Source organism: Alligator mississippiensis, unplaced genomic scaffold (assembly GCF_030867095.1).
Source record: "Alligator mississippiensis isolate rAllMis1 unplaced genomic scaffold, rAllMis1 scaffold_21, whole genome shotgun sequence".
In the NCBI taxonomy this organism is placed as follows: domain Eukaryota; kingdom Metazoa; phylum Chordata; order Crocodylia; family Alligatoridae; genus Alligator; species Alligator mississippiensis.
This window is the reverse complement of record NW_026775376.1, coordinates 136,886-149,561: the sequence shown is the minus strand read 5'-3', so window position 1 is coordinate 149,561 and position 12,676 is coordinate 136,886. Positions and strand designations below refer to the sequence as shown.

Sequence of the window (12,676 nt, the reverse complement as noted above, 5' to 3'; positions counted from 1 at the left end):
TCCCCAAACCTGGATTGGTCATCAGTAATGGACTCAGGTTATACCAACACCCTTGCTCTTTTCTTCCTGTATTCCCTGGTTGCATGCTCTGTATAAGAGGAGGACATCATCCTTGCTGTTTTCCCTGTCCCCCATCTGGTTTGGTGCTTTGTAATAGATGCTCATTCTCATGTTACCCATGCTGTCCCCTTCTTCCCCCCAATTATGTTTTATCGGTTGTAATTTGTGTAAACTCCTCTAGGTATTTCATGGCTCGTTGCAATGGAGGGAAGGGAAAAGGGTGCCATTTAAACTAAGAAATTGAATAGGTCTGGGCCTAGTTAGTGTTGCCACTAGATTTATGACCCAGATACCTTTTTCTGGGCAGATTCAAACCCTCAGACTGAGCACGACTTCTTCCATTTGATAATAAGCAAATGTTATTGATACACAGTGAAAGCAGATAAGAATAATGCAGGCAAGGCAAATAAAATACCCCCCGATTCTATATGTATCAGTCCTAGGGGTTGTCAGAGAGGGAAGGTGTCTGGCCAGTGCCCGAGCTTCACCTTGCGGTTCTCTCTTGAATGTCAGATGTCAGCAGCCTGGAGGTCGAGGGCCAAGGAACACCCCCCTCAGTGGGGTGGGGGAGATGGGCTGGTGAGGCACGCTCAGTCCATGGTGGCCTTGGGGTCCCCCCTCAGGGACCCTTTGCAGCTCTGAAGTCCCTCCTTTGGTATTCTTTCTCTTCCTGATGACTCTTCTTCTCCAAGTACCAGGGATTGGTTTCCCAGTGATCGACATACTGCCCATGTTCTGTCCTGTCAGCATATTCCTTTGTTCCCACGTTCCCATCATATACACACATCTTAACTTGGTCTTTTACCGATGTCTTAATTTGGGCAAGCCCCAGCCTCTAAATTTGGTCCAGACAACAAAACTGGAAATCCCAAGAGCTCTGCAGCTGGACACTCTGACCTAGTCGATGCAACAAGCCTATCTCCTGTTATGGAAACACTGTTCACGTTTCTCTGCTTGGTTGTCTGTTGGCTTCACACACAGAATCTGCCTTGAATGCTGTGAACCTTCATCACAAACAGGCTTTTGGAAACCACTTCACCCTTGCTGTTCTCCTGACCACCCTTCTAATACATATCTACTTTACCTACAAGCCAATTCCTGAAAGCAAACCTCTAAATATCATTTTCTAGCCACTGGCCAGTTAGGGATGAAAGACCCTCATGGATCATCGACACAGGTTGATGGTCTCCTTCCCTCCAAATTAAGGCCAAAGTCACAATCCCATCCCTGTTTGATGACTGGAAGTGAAGTGCTGCTGATATTTATTCTGCCTCCCCCATCACCCCAGTCCAGGTAACTTTTTATTTTATTTTACTAGTGAATGAAATGGCTCCTTTCCTTCTGCTACAGCAGTTCCTTGATACGAGGCAGGAAATCACCCAGTAAATAGGGACATGATCACTGAAGACCTGTACATCTAGTCCATAGACCACTGAAGAGCTGTACATTTGACTGCAGACATGAGAAAATGTTGTGGGGAAGGAGCAGATCCTGGTAATGGGAGAGTCACTAACTAACACCTGTGGAATGAAATGCTGCTTCCACTGCCAGATGCTTGTTGTTAATGTTTTGGGTAGACCAGATATCAACGTGGGGTGCAACTGTACCACTTTTCCCCCTCGGGCTGCCCTCGTAGCTGGTGAGAGAGCTTTTTTCCACCTTGCTTGTAACTTTCAGCTGGAATTCGATCAGCACCACATGCTTTGTTGTTCTTCGCCTGCTTACGAGCTGTCCAGGCCTCTTGATCAGTTGGTGGATCTACAAGGTACTTTTAATGGGGTGTTGTGGAATCACGTTAATGTTACGGTGTGCTCCACACTGTGGGGAGAGGGGGCACTGAGACTGTGCACGTAGTACCTGTATGCGGCAGGGATCCCAGCCTGGCCCTGCAGAACAGGTCCCTGCCCAGCCATCCTCCATGGCGGTGACAGTGTGGGGCTGGGCAGCACAGGGCCGGGGTCTGCTGCCCCAGGCTGTCACGGCCACGCTGCTCGGGACTCTCCGTGGAGTCTGGCTGGGAGCGGCGCAGGGAGAGGCTGCAAGGAAATGGTGTCTGGCCAGCAGCCAGCTCTGCCATTTTGCCCACCCTGTACTAAATGGTTGCAATCCTTGGTTCCAGCAGATGGCTGTGCATAAAGACACCTGCACTGAACTCCTTTGGGGAAAAAAAATCTGGATGAGATCCAAGCTGAAAGATGAAGTCAAACCAGAGGATTTCCCAAGAGTTTTTTTTTCCACCGCAGCTCCCTGCAGCCAGCAACGTCTCTGTATTGGCTTGGGAAGCGTCTTTGACTAGAGCCGCTCTGTGAGTTGCCTTGTTGCTCACCACCTCCATTGCGGTCAGCTTTGGCCTCCGGGCATGAGATGCACGCTAGCTGCTTGGGGTCTGAAACCACTGAAAGGAGGAAGAAATGTTTTGTTTATATCAACTCACAGGGTCTGGGGTATTTTGAGAGGAGGAAAGGACAGGCATACGAGGTGGGGAAGGGAAGAGGTGATGATCAGGAGGCATAACACCAGCACCAAGTGGCTGCTGAGACACCAATCCTTAGGGATTTCGCCCTCCCAAGAGCCGGCACGAGCGCTCCTGGGGAGTGTCTAGTGCCGTCACAGCCCAGGCTTGGCTGCTTCTCACCTAGCCCAGAGCAGCTGCCGTGCTTTGATGCATATTTACTTCTCAGCGTAGGACCAGCTTGGAGCTAGAAACATCAAATCACTGCACTCTTCTCAACTCAATACAAAAGCCATTTAGGGCAAACATTTGTTAGAAGCTACTAGGAGAGACCGGGCAGCTCCACCCCTTCTCTCCAGGTTGCTGCACTGCCCACCCAGCAGAAGAACACTGGTCACCCCTTGAGACTGTTGGCACTGATGGAGTAAAACACCTGTTGTCTTTCAGAGCCTGAGAGCTCCCCATGGTTAAAGTGAGAAATGCTGAACTCCAACCTTTGCAGCCTCAAGAGCTGGGATGGGGCTGGGGAAATAGAGGGGGCTTGGAGGCAAGAGAAGGGCAGCTCAGCCTTAGATCTCTCTGCAGCCAGGGAGGGAGTTGCTCTGAAAAAAGGCAGATGGGAGCAATGAAGGAGGGAGACGAGGCTCCTAGCAAAATGCAGTGTCAGTGCCTGGCACACAGCACCTTATCTCTGGTACAATTTACATCCGCTTTGTGCGCTGAGGTAGCTTGCTCCAGAGCTTGGAGCAGAGGTGACTGGTGATCCTGGGGTGTTGTTGCAGCAGTCGCCTAGGCCTCAAGTCACCAATAACCTCCTGAGGTCCTACAGCTGGTGCAAAGCCCCAGAGCTTCAGCAAGGGCCCTCATGTCCATAGGAGTGAGGGATGATGATGGTCAGTGCTCCCTGCTGCAAAGTTGGGAGGCAGAGCTGATTTGATTTGATTTGATTTGATTTGATTTGATTTGACTTCCCTCATTTTGGATGCTGCCCAAAAGTGCTAATACATTTTGTACCTTTCCGTCATCCCTTCTTCAGGTCCTTTGAAACATTCCCTGTTGTGTTCATAGGAATTGAGAACTGCACTCAGGGGGTTTCTCAGTGCAAAGAAAGAGCCTGCCTTGGCAATGCCAACCTCTGGAGGGTGTCTGGCTGTCTCCCCTGAGTTTGTCGGTAGGCCCGCCTGGAATAGGCACCGGGAACAAGGAGGGAGATGGAGCGCGGCAGAAAATAAATGCTGCTCCTCCCACCCTACAAGAGCTCTCAGTGGAAAGCAGCGTGGCCGGAGCTTTCAACACGTGCCCTTTGACAGACCACGAGGGATGGTGGCTTCAACCAGTAAGGAATGGATTTGTACGGCACTGCCTGGGAACCTCAGGCACAAAAGCAAATCCTTGAGTGGTGTCAAGCAAATCCCAGGACGTCATTCTCCCATTGTACTCGGCCTTGGTGAAGCCACAGGTGGAGTACTGTGTCCAGTTTTGGGCTTCACAATTCAAAAAGGATGTGGAGAAGCTTGAGAGAGTGCAGAGGAGAGTCACGCGCATGATCAGAGGTCAGGAAAGCAGATCTTATGATGAGAGGCTGAGAGCCATGGGACTCTTCAGCAAGGAAAAGCGCAGGCTCAGGGGCAATCTAGCGGCCACTTATAAGTTTATCAGGGGTGTTCACCAGGGTCTGGAGGAATGTCTGTTCACCAGAGCGCCCCAAGGGATGACAAGATCAAACGGTCACAAACTCCACCGCGACCAATCAGGTTGGACATAAGGAAGAACTTCTTTACTGTCTGAGCCCCCAAGGTTTGGAATAGACTGCCGCCGGAGGTGGTTCAAGCACCCACTTTGAACACCTTCAAGACAAATATGGATGTTTATCTTGCTGGGATCCTATGATCCCTGCTGACTTCCAGCCCCTGGGCATGGGGCTGCACTCGATGATCCTCTGGGGTCCATTTCAGCCCGAATGTCTACAAAATCTATGAAATTCTGCTGGGGGCTGGGTCTCTTCAGTGCCTGGCCCTAGGGGACATCAAGAGCTGGACATCCTGCTTGGTGGTACCAGGGTCTCCACCTTTGGCAGGCAGCACCACCAAGTGCTATAGAAAGCCATTGCCGGGGAGGGGGCAAAAGTGCCCAGAGCAGCTCCACGTAGCTAAAGGGATGGTGACAAACAGTCAGTGTCCAACTGAGAGGCCAGGAGGAGTCCCTAAGTTCTGGGGACTGCTTCACAAAGATGGCCATGGGCTGTCCCTCAAGTCACAGTAAACCAGTGCACCGTGCTGCGTGGCGCTCTGTGTCCTGTATAGGGGAGCCTCGGGGATTTTTTGTACAGTTTGTGACCCCTGTCACCATGTATTTTTCCCCAGAGCCCCATAGCTCTTTGGCTCTCAGGGGACATAGCTCCTTAGCTTGGGGTGTGGGAACTGTTCCCCTACCCTGATCCCCCCTTTTGGGATTCCACCTGCCTTGATCCCACCCACCTCTCTTCCCACCTTGCTGCTCTGCAGCCACTGCTTGTGCCCTCCATCCACCCTATTCTGTTCTCCAACTCCAGGTATACTGCTCTGGCCTTGCGGAGCTCTTCATGCATCCTCCTTCCCTACTTCCCGTTCCTTTTCCCACTGGGAGAGCAGTCAGCCCCATCCTCAGCCTCAGTCAGTGTATGGGCTCCCCGTGACCTCACTAGCATGATCTGCTTGGGGTCGGCTGTGCTCCCCTGTCAGCTTCAGACCATTGGCCTGCACCCTCCTGTCTGCAGCAAGAGAAAATAAGGTGCTTTCCTTCTTTATGGCAGCCCTGCTAGTACTTCAAGACTGCTATCATATGCCCTAGGTTCTACAGCCTCTCACTGTATGATTTGCTTTCCAAGCCTTGGACTATCTTTGCTGCCCACCTGTGGACCATTTCTAACTTCTCCCTTTCTGTTTTAAAACACAGAGGCCAGAACTGTTCACAGCACTCCAGACAAGAGCAAAGAAATGTTGAGCCAACATACACTAAATACTTCCTTAAGGGGCAAACTGAAGGAGCATCAAGGGATTTACACTTAATTTGATGTCAACCACTGTAGACTCTAGTGATCTACCAACATATCCTAAACATCCTTGGAGGTGCAGGCATCTAAGCCCCAGTCATAGGTCTTAGACTTTTTTTTTTGAGTTCTTTTTTTCAACTCACAGATCCTTAAAGCATTTGAGCACCAGGCCAGCATTTTGAACTCAGTATGCTTATGGCTACACCTTTGTTTTACAAGCAACCTGGTTAATAGTTAGCTTTTTGAGCTCACCTGCACCCTGGTTACAAGTTAAGTCATTCTACTCCAGGTGGGCTTTGAACTCACAAACTATGGCTGAGAAGTCCAGAGATTTATACATCAGGCCATTGGAAGTGAGCCAGTTTGACTGACACATCATAAGAACTGCCCTTTATTGGGTCAGCCCATAGATCCCTCTTGCTCAGTATCGTGTGTCTCAGTGCTAGACAGAGGATGCTGAAAGGCAGAGCAAACCAAATCAGACCAGGGTATTTTGCACTGTTCCTCTCCCTCTTGCAGCCTCCAGGGTTTAGGGTCTAGGAAGCTGTGATCCAGATGCTGCATGCTCTAGAAGCAGCTCCTGGGTGACCACCGTGCTCTCGAGGAGGACAACATGCCTCTCTTGAACTTAGGAAGCCAGATTCCTTTGCGGCTCATGGGCCACCTGGACCTGCTCGTGCACCTCTGGCGCTCAGTGCCCCCGTCCCCCAAAGTCCTCCTCCATGTGCAGGGCTTACCAGCTGGGCATGGCAGGTGGTCTTGGCAGTTGGTCTTGGAGCTTGGTGGTTTCATAGTTTTATAGCTTCATAGTTGTTAGGGGATGGAAGGGACCTTACAGATCATGGGGTGCAGCCCCCCTGCACTTGGGCAGGAAAGACCGCTGGGATCAGACGACCCCAGCAAGACGGACATCAATGTCACAGGCCAGCTGGGCACTGTGAGGGTATTAGCCACACTGGGCTGTTCAAAACAACAAATAGACAGACATGGGTTGGCAACTTATCGATAGTCCCTCAATGCCAGGTGGCGCCAAGTGATTCCAGTGAAGTCAGGCGTCCTTGATGATTGACACTGTCAGAGGGATTACTGGGGAAGGTCCCTTGCTCAGGATCCGATCCTCACTCACACCGGGAGTCTGGGGTCTGGGCATGGGACAGAAATGACCGTTCTGTTCCCTCCTTCCTGCTGGTCATCTGATGCATGTGTTTTTTATACCTAGTCTTATGTTAATCTGTTGGCCTCGGGGCCACTCACAGTATTGCCCTATAGCTGTTACCCTATGGGATTGAAAGGGGTTAAAATTATCATAAAAGGTTACTACCCAGATTTGGGTTTATCCAATAAGCAAATTACGGTGCAGCATCTTTAGGTTTGAAATTAACATTACTAAGCCTAACCCTTTTAGGTTTCTCTGAATATGCTTTCTTGGGACGTGCTTTTCTGGAACGTGTTGGGTGTGCCAGGCGGTCAGATCCAGTTTTTATCGTCAAGGCTGAACCCTGAGCAAAAAGCATTAGGTCAGCTAATCTTGCAGCTACAGCTTTGCCTATGGGGCCCAGTCAGTTCCACAATTAATACAAACAGTTAATTTTATCATTTTGGTTAAACTTATGACAGACAAGTTCCATTTGTGGGTTGCAAGCTCACAGTCTTTATATTAGCTAAAATTACCTGTTAGGAAAAATACTGAATGCCTCCAAGAAGCACATATTTATTGCTTATTAATCCCTCTGGTTAGGGCCGTCACAGGTGGCAACTATTGGGCCGCTACCCGGGTTACAAGTTGAATTTCACTTGGGTCTTCCTGCATCAACCAAAGACAACCTTTGAAACATGAGATCGTCTCTTGACATGAAAAAAAATTCAGACCCATGGATTTCCTATGAAGAATGGGGGTTTACATTGCACAGGGCTGCAGTTCCACTTAGAAACAGGGAAGGGATCCCACTCTTCCTGATGATTCCCCACCGTAAATACAGCACTTGACCTACCTCTCAGCAGACCCCATTTCTTGTTATTTGGAGACAGGTTTAGCTGTCAATCAAAGTCCCAAGAGGTGGGAAGATGGAGCCAGAAAGCTAGTATTGTCTCCAGGTTCAATCCTGTTCTGAAGGTAGGAAACCTTGTGTTGTGGTGAAAAAGTAGCAGGCATTGCTGAGATTTGAACCTGGAATCCCCTCGTTACCAAACAGATGCTTTTACCAACTAAGCCATAGTGCCCACATGTAGGGACTCCTCACCCACCCCTGTGAATAGCACTAGTTTGCCCTGGGAATTAAGACAGAAGTGTTTCTCACAAGTTAAAGAAGTTGGTGGTGGGGGCAGGTGGCCTGGGTTTGAGGCAAGGTCTTCACAGACCTGACCTGACCCCAGGGTCTGGCCCCAGGGAGTCAATGTGACTTCAGCCCAACCTGGCAGCTGCACACCCAGTGCCAGCAGGGCCCCGCTGTCTCCTCTCTGGTAAGCGGTTCCCTCCTCACAGGCTCCTGCACATGGCGCATACTCCTGAATCCATGCTCCAAAGCCGGGCAGTATCCTCAAGAAGCCATGCATGCTTGTGGTGTTGCCCTCACATCTGGCATAAATCACAGTGGCCCATTCCTGTGATTTGATGGAGGATGAAGCGCTGGCTCAGGTTTCACAGGAGTGAACCTCACAAGAGCTGTATTTTCACAGGAGCATGTTGTCATAAAAGGCACCAGGAGTTGGGGTGCAGGATTTGATAGTGGCATAACATGGTGTGCCTGGACCAGCAACAGAAGTTACAGTCTGGTCCCTGAGGCAGAAAAGTGGGTTAGTAGTCCTTACTCGAGCAAGCCACTGAGGGCTGCTATTTCAGGCAATACCTTGCAGCAACTGTAACATGCTGTATGGCTCTTCACTAGGCTTTCCTCAGAAGATGGCTTCCTTCATCAACACGGGCGTAGCTTCTTATGAAGTCAGCTGCGCCAGGAAAGCTTATGCCTCCTTGCATGAGTTACTCCCCCAAGTATTACCCTGCCCTGCCTTCTGCCAATATAGCCATACTGTCCCACTATCGAAGAGGGGACCATCCTGTCTGTGAAGCAGGCTGGGTTGAAGGCAAATCACAAGCATAAAGGAGATGAAATGCAGCCATATGTGGAAGGGCTGGGAGAACCAGGTGAGGTTGGCTTGGAGAAAGTTCAGGGGGCACACGAGGACAGTCAGTGATTTTGGACAGCTTGCCATAGAGAGGAGGGAGGAGAAGTTTCTTCCCCCACTGCAGAAGCTGCCGTCTGCACTGAGCGCTGAGACAGACGCTCCGCAACTCTGTCATAACAGCAGGGCCAGGGAACAAGGTGCCCAGGGCACCCGTGAGCTCTGTTTCATCGGAGGTGGGGTAGTGCCTGGAGAAGGGCGGGTTTCATCCAGTGCACCCTGCATTTGCGCAGGATGTAGGAGTAGAAGACGATGGTCCTTCCCAACCTCACGACTCAGAGGAGACGCTGACTCCATAGAGCTGATTCATTATTGGCACTTGCCTGGTCCTGGCATGGGCAGCGAGAAGCTCCCTGCCACTGACATGCTGCTTCAGCCACGCGGTCCATACTGGACTGGAAACAAGTTGTTCTGGCCCACGGCTTGTAAAAGGTTGCCATTCCATGCTCTTAAGTCGTGTGGAGGCAGAGACAGTTACATGTAGTTGGAAAAATTCATTTTCTTGAGGAGCTGTGTATGTTCAGCCCCATTGGCCTAATGGCATGGACCCAGGTGTCTTAGAGCAAAGATTCTGGGTTCAAATCCTCACCCACCTTCTTTGGGGCCATGCATGGGGAAGCTGCTCCTACAGAAAGACTTTCTGGGTGCTCTTCTGTGCTGTGTTGGGACAGTAAAAGAGAGACTTCTGTGTCCATGTAGGTGGTGAGAGGAGTGTCAAGGGCTAGAAATATGTGGGGGTGTTGTGGTGCAGTGAGAGCATGCTTGGGTCTGTGACTTGTCATTGGAGCTGCTAGTTTCTAGGGCCTTTCTCACAGCTGGTGTGAGGTGAGCATAGCTGCGGGCTCTGCTCTTGGACCGTATTCATGCTTTTGCACGTGTCTAGACCTGCACCATCTGCCTTTCAGGTTTCTTCCCAAATTTCCCCTTGCCTCATCTTGGCATCCTACAGGGACCTGCCTGGGCTCTTTCTGCTGCTGCTCTGAGTCAGGCTCCATCTGCGGGAGCAGCTCTGGTATGTCTCGTTGTGTTTTCCTTGCACTGTCCCTTTACGGCTAACGCCCTCATGCTCAGCACCGCAGGGTTCGCTTTGCTTGTGGCAGTTTTGCAGCACTGGGGACTCCACGTTCTCTGCCCTGAGGATCCAGAGACATTTCTTGGTTCTTCTCTCTGCAACGGACTGACTGTATCAAGTCAGAGGCAGAGCAATTACGAGATCTGCATACATCTACTGAGGCAATTGTTGAGATCCACCCTGGATATGATCCCAGAGAGTTATAATAGGAAATAACTGCTAGTTCAGCCCAGGAGTGCCCAGAGCGTTGTTGCTGAACTCACAACATATTAAGCTCCCAATGAAATGCAGCAGCACAGTCTCCCAGCCCGAGGGACTGGGTTATCTCCTGGCTTCTCCCTTTTGTCAGCATGTGAGAGGAAGGCTGTGGTGGGTGCTGCAAGCACATGTCATCACCTGCCTCCTTGGGATGGGAGTGCAGGCAGCGATCAGGGCTGTGGCTGCTCGGCTCGTGGTGTCCCTCCATGGTGTGGGGTGGGAAGAGGCTCTGCCTGTTTGCATTGAAGGCAGGGAGGGGAAAGACAAACCTGATGAATAGGGGGTGAGGGCAAAGACCTTTCTCTTCAGCCACAATCCTGTCAGCTGCAGTATACCAGCTCCTGTCAGCTTTTAGCTGTGTTATGTGTAAGTTAGGCCATATTAGCAAATGAGGCAAAGGGAAGTAGAATAGAAACTGAGTCGGGGTAAAAGAAATTTCTTAAAAAGAGGAGCCAGTGTTAGGACATAAAATGTTAATTAAATTTTCAGGTTAGCATCCTCTATCTCAACCAACAGGATGATGCAAGATCATCCCCTTTCTCCCCCAGATTGGCAAAGGTCTGTCTGGTAATGCTGGATGAAAGGAGGATAAAAGGAGTGGGATGGAAAAGGGATCCATTCCCTGTGATATGACACCCTCTGGTGTCCTTTGTTGAGGTTCCCACCTTCAAACCTAAGTGAAGATCTAATGCCTTTTAGTACTTAGTTTTCAGATTTCATAGTGTAAGAGTGATGTAGCCGTGACAGTACAGAGATGATGTGGGAGGCAAGGATCTCTCAGGGTGCTCTATCTCACTACACCAGCTGCATAGTTGGAATAGAGCTAGACAAGCTTTCCAATGCAGGATATTCTTGATCTAAGGAAGACTGTCTAAAGATTCAAAAGGTGGTTTCCCTGTGTCTCAGCTATGAAGTTGTTCCAACGTAAGATATCGCCCTAAGAAATCCTTGCCTCTCTCCAAATCTGAGTAACATGTCCCCAACAAGCTGGGAGGCTCTAGAATTTTTTGATTTTTGAAGATGTAAAGATTTTACTTTGTAAGACTGCTTATTTCTACTTAGATCATGAAGTCTATACATGTATGAAATGCACGTATGTGTATTTGTGTATGTGATTCTGTATTGGATAGCAATACTCCAAGATTTGCTAAAAGTATTCATAATTGGAGACTTGCAGTAAAGATTACTTCCTCATTCACTCCATTGAAGGAGGCTAGTTTTGCAGGAGAACAGAGGCTGTCAAAAGAAACCCTCATACCCTGAAATCGCCTTTAAGGGCCAACCAGGCTTTGTGGGAGTTGGGAGGGAATAAAAATCCCTCTGGGCAGGAAACAAGACACACGCTTCCAGAGAGGTCTGGAGAACCACGGGGAACAAGAAAACCGTTGTTTGTGATCCGATGGTGCAATGTCAGTGCACATGACCCCACCTCCGAAGGCTGCGTCTCCAAATCATAGTGGGCTCAGGTGTTTCTCCTGGAGTTGTTCAGATCCTGTGAGGGTGCCACCTGGCAGTGGGGGCAGCAAGACACCCTCCACAGGATCTCATCATTCCCCACCGTTGAGAAACTCTGACCTAGACATGCTCTCCCTTGCCCAGCTCCTTTAGCTCCTTTGCTCTCCACACGTCCAGGGCCCTGTCTCTCCTTGGGTGTCTGCAGGTGCAACAGGAAGAAATGTCACATGTTCACCTGCTGTTGGAGTCCAACAAATATCTGTGCAAACGAAGCAGAGGTTTTCTGGATGCTTGACATCCTGGTCTGAGAGAGAGCACTGAAGTGAAGTGACAGCAGAGAGCTCTGTCTTTGCCCCCGCGAGAAGCAGCGTCTCTGGTTGAGGACAGCAAGATCGCTGCCCGGGTAACCAAATGGATGTGAAGTCGCTCCATGGCCACAGTGATAGATTTTGTTTCCAGATTCTGGACTTGGAGCGAGGCTTTTCTTCATCATTCATTGTCATCACTGCTGTCTTCTGCCTCTGGTCTTTCTCTTTTCCATGGGTTAGGGTCCCATGTTGCAAGACCTGGCTGTGATGGCCGAGAGGTTAAGGCATTGGACTTGAAATCCAATGGGGTTTCCCCCATGCAGGTTCAAATCCTTCTTACAGCATCTCTGTTTGTTTAAGTTCTTTCTCAATGCAATGAAATGTTCAGTTCTGGCTATACAAAGTTTCAAATTGCTTGGTGTGGAGGACAATCCTTTGGGCTCTTAAGGAAGTAAACTTATAGTCTTCTACATGAGGTGGAAAGCAAAATCCAAACTAATAAACTGGAAAAAAACAAAGTGATTTCTAAAAAAATACAGTCCCAAATTCAAAGACAGCACTGGGTCTACTATCCTCTGCCTGGGATGCTGTGGGGTTTTAGACTCCCCTTGTACTTTACAGCACAGTAAGATTTTTTTCACTCCACAGGCCAAGGGGGATACAGGGGAGGTGCGGAGGCAGTGAGGAGGGAGCAGGTATAGGAAGATGGGAACTACCTGCTGCAGCCAGTGATGTCCCTGGTTCACCCCAGCTCCCCATGCAGGCAATTCCAGTTGAAAGTTATAAGCAAGAAGCTCCCTCACCAACTAGAGGGGCAGATCTAGGGAGAAGGTGGTGTGGTTGCACCCCGCTTTGATTCC

At 49.8% G+C, this 12,676-nt stretch overlaps 1 non-coding gene across 1 annotated transcript; it reads left to right on the top strand.

Annotated features, from left to right (window-relative positions):
* Positions 1 to 12,077: 12,077 nt before the first annotated feature.
* Positions 12,078 to 12,160, top strand: TRNAS-UGA (transfer RNA serine (anticodon UGA)). Its single transcript has one exon. It is a non-coding gene; the product is annotated as a tRNA-Ser (tRNA).
* The last annotated feature ends 516 nt before the right edge of the window (positions 12,161 to 12,676 follow it).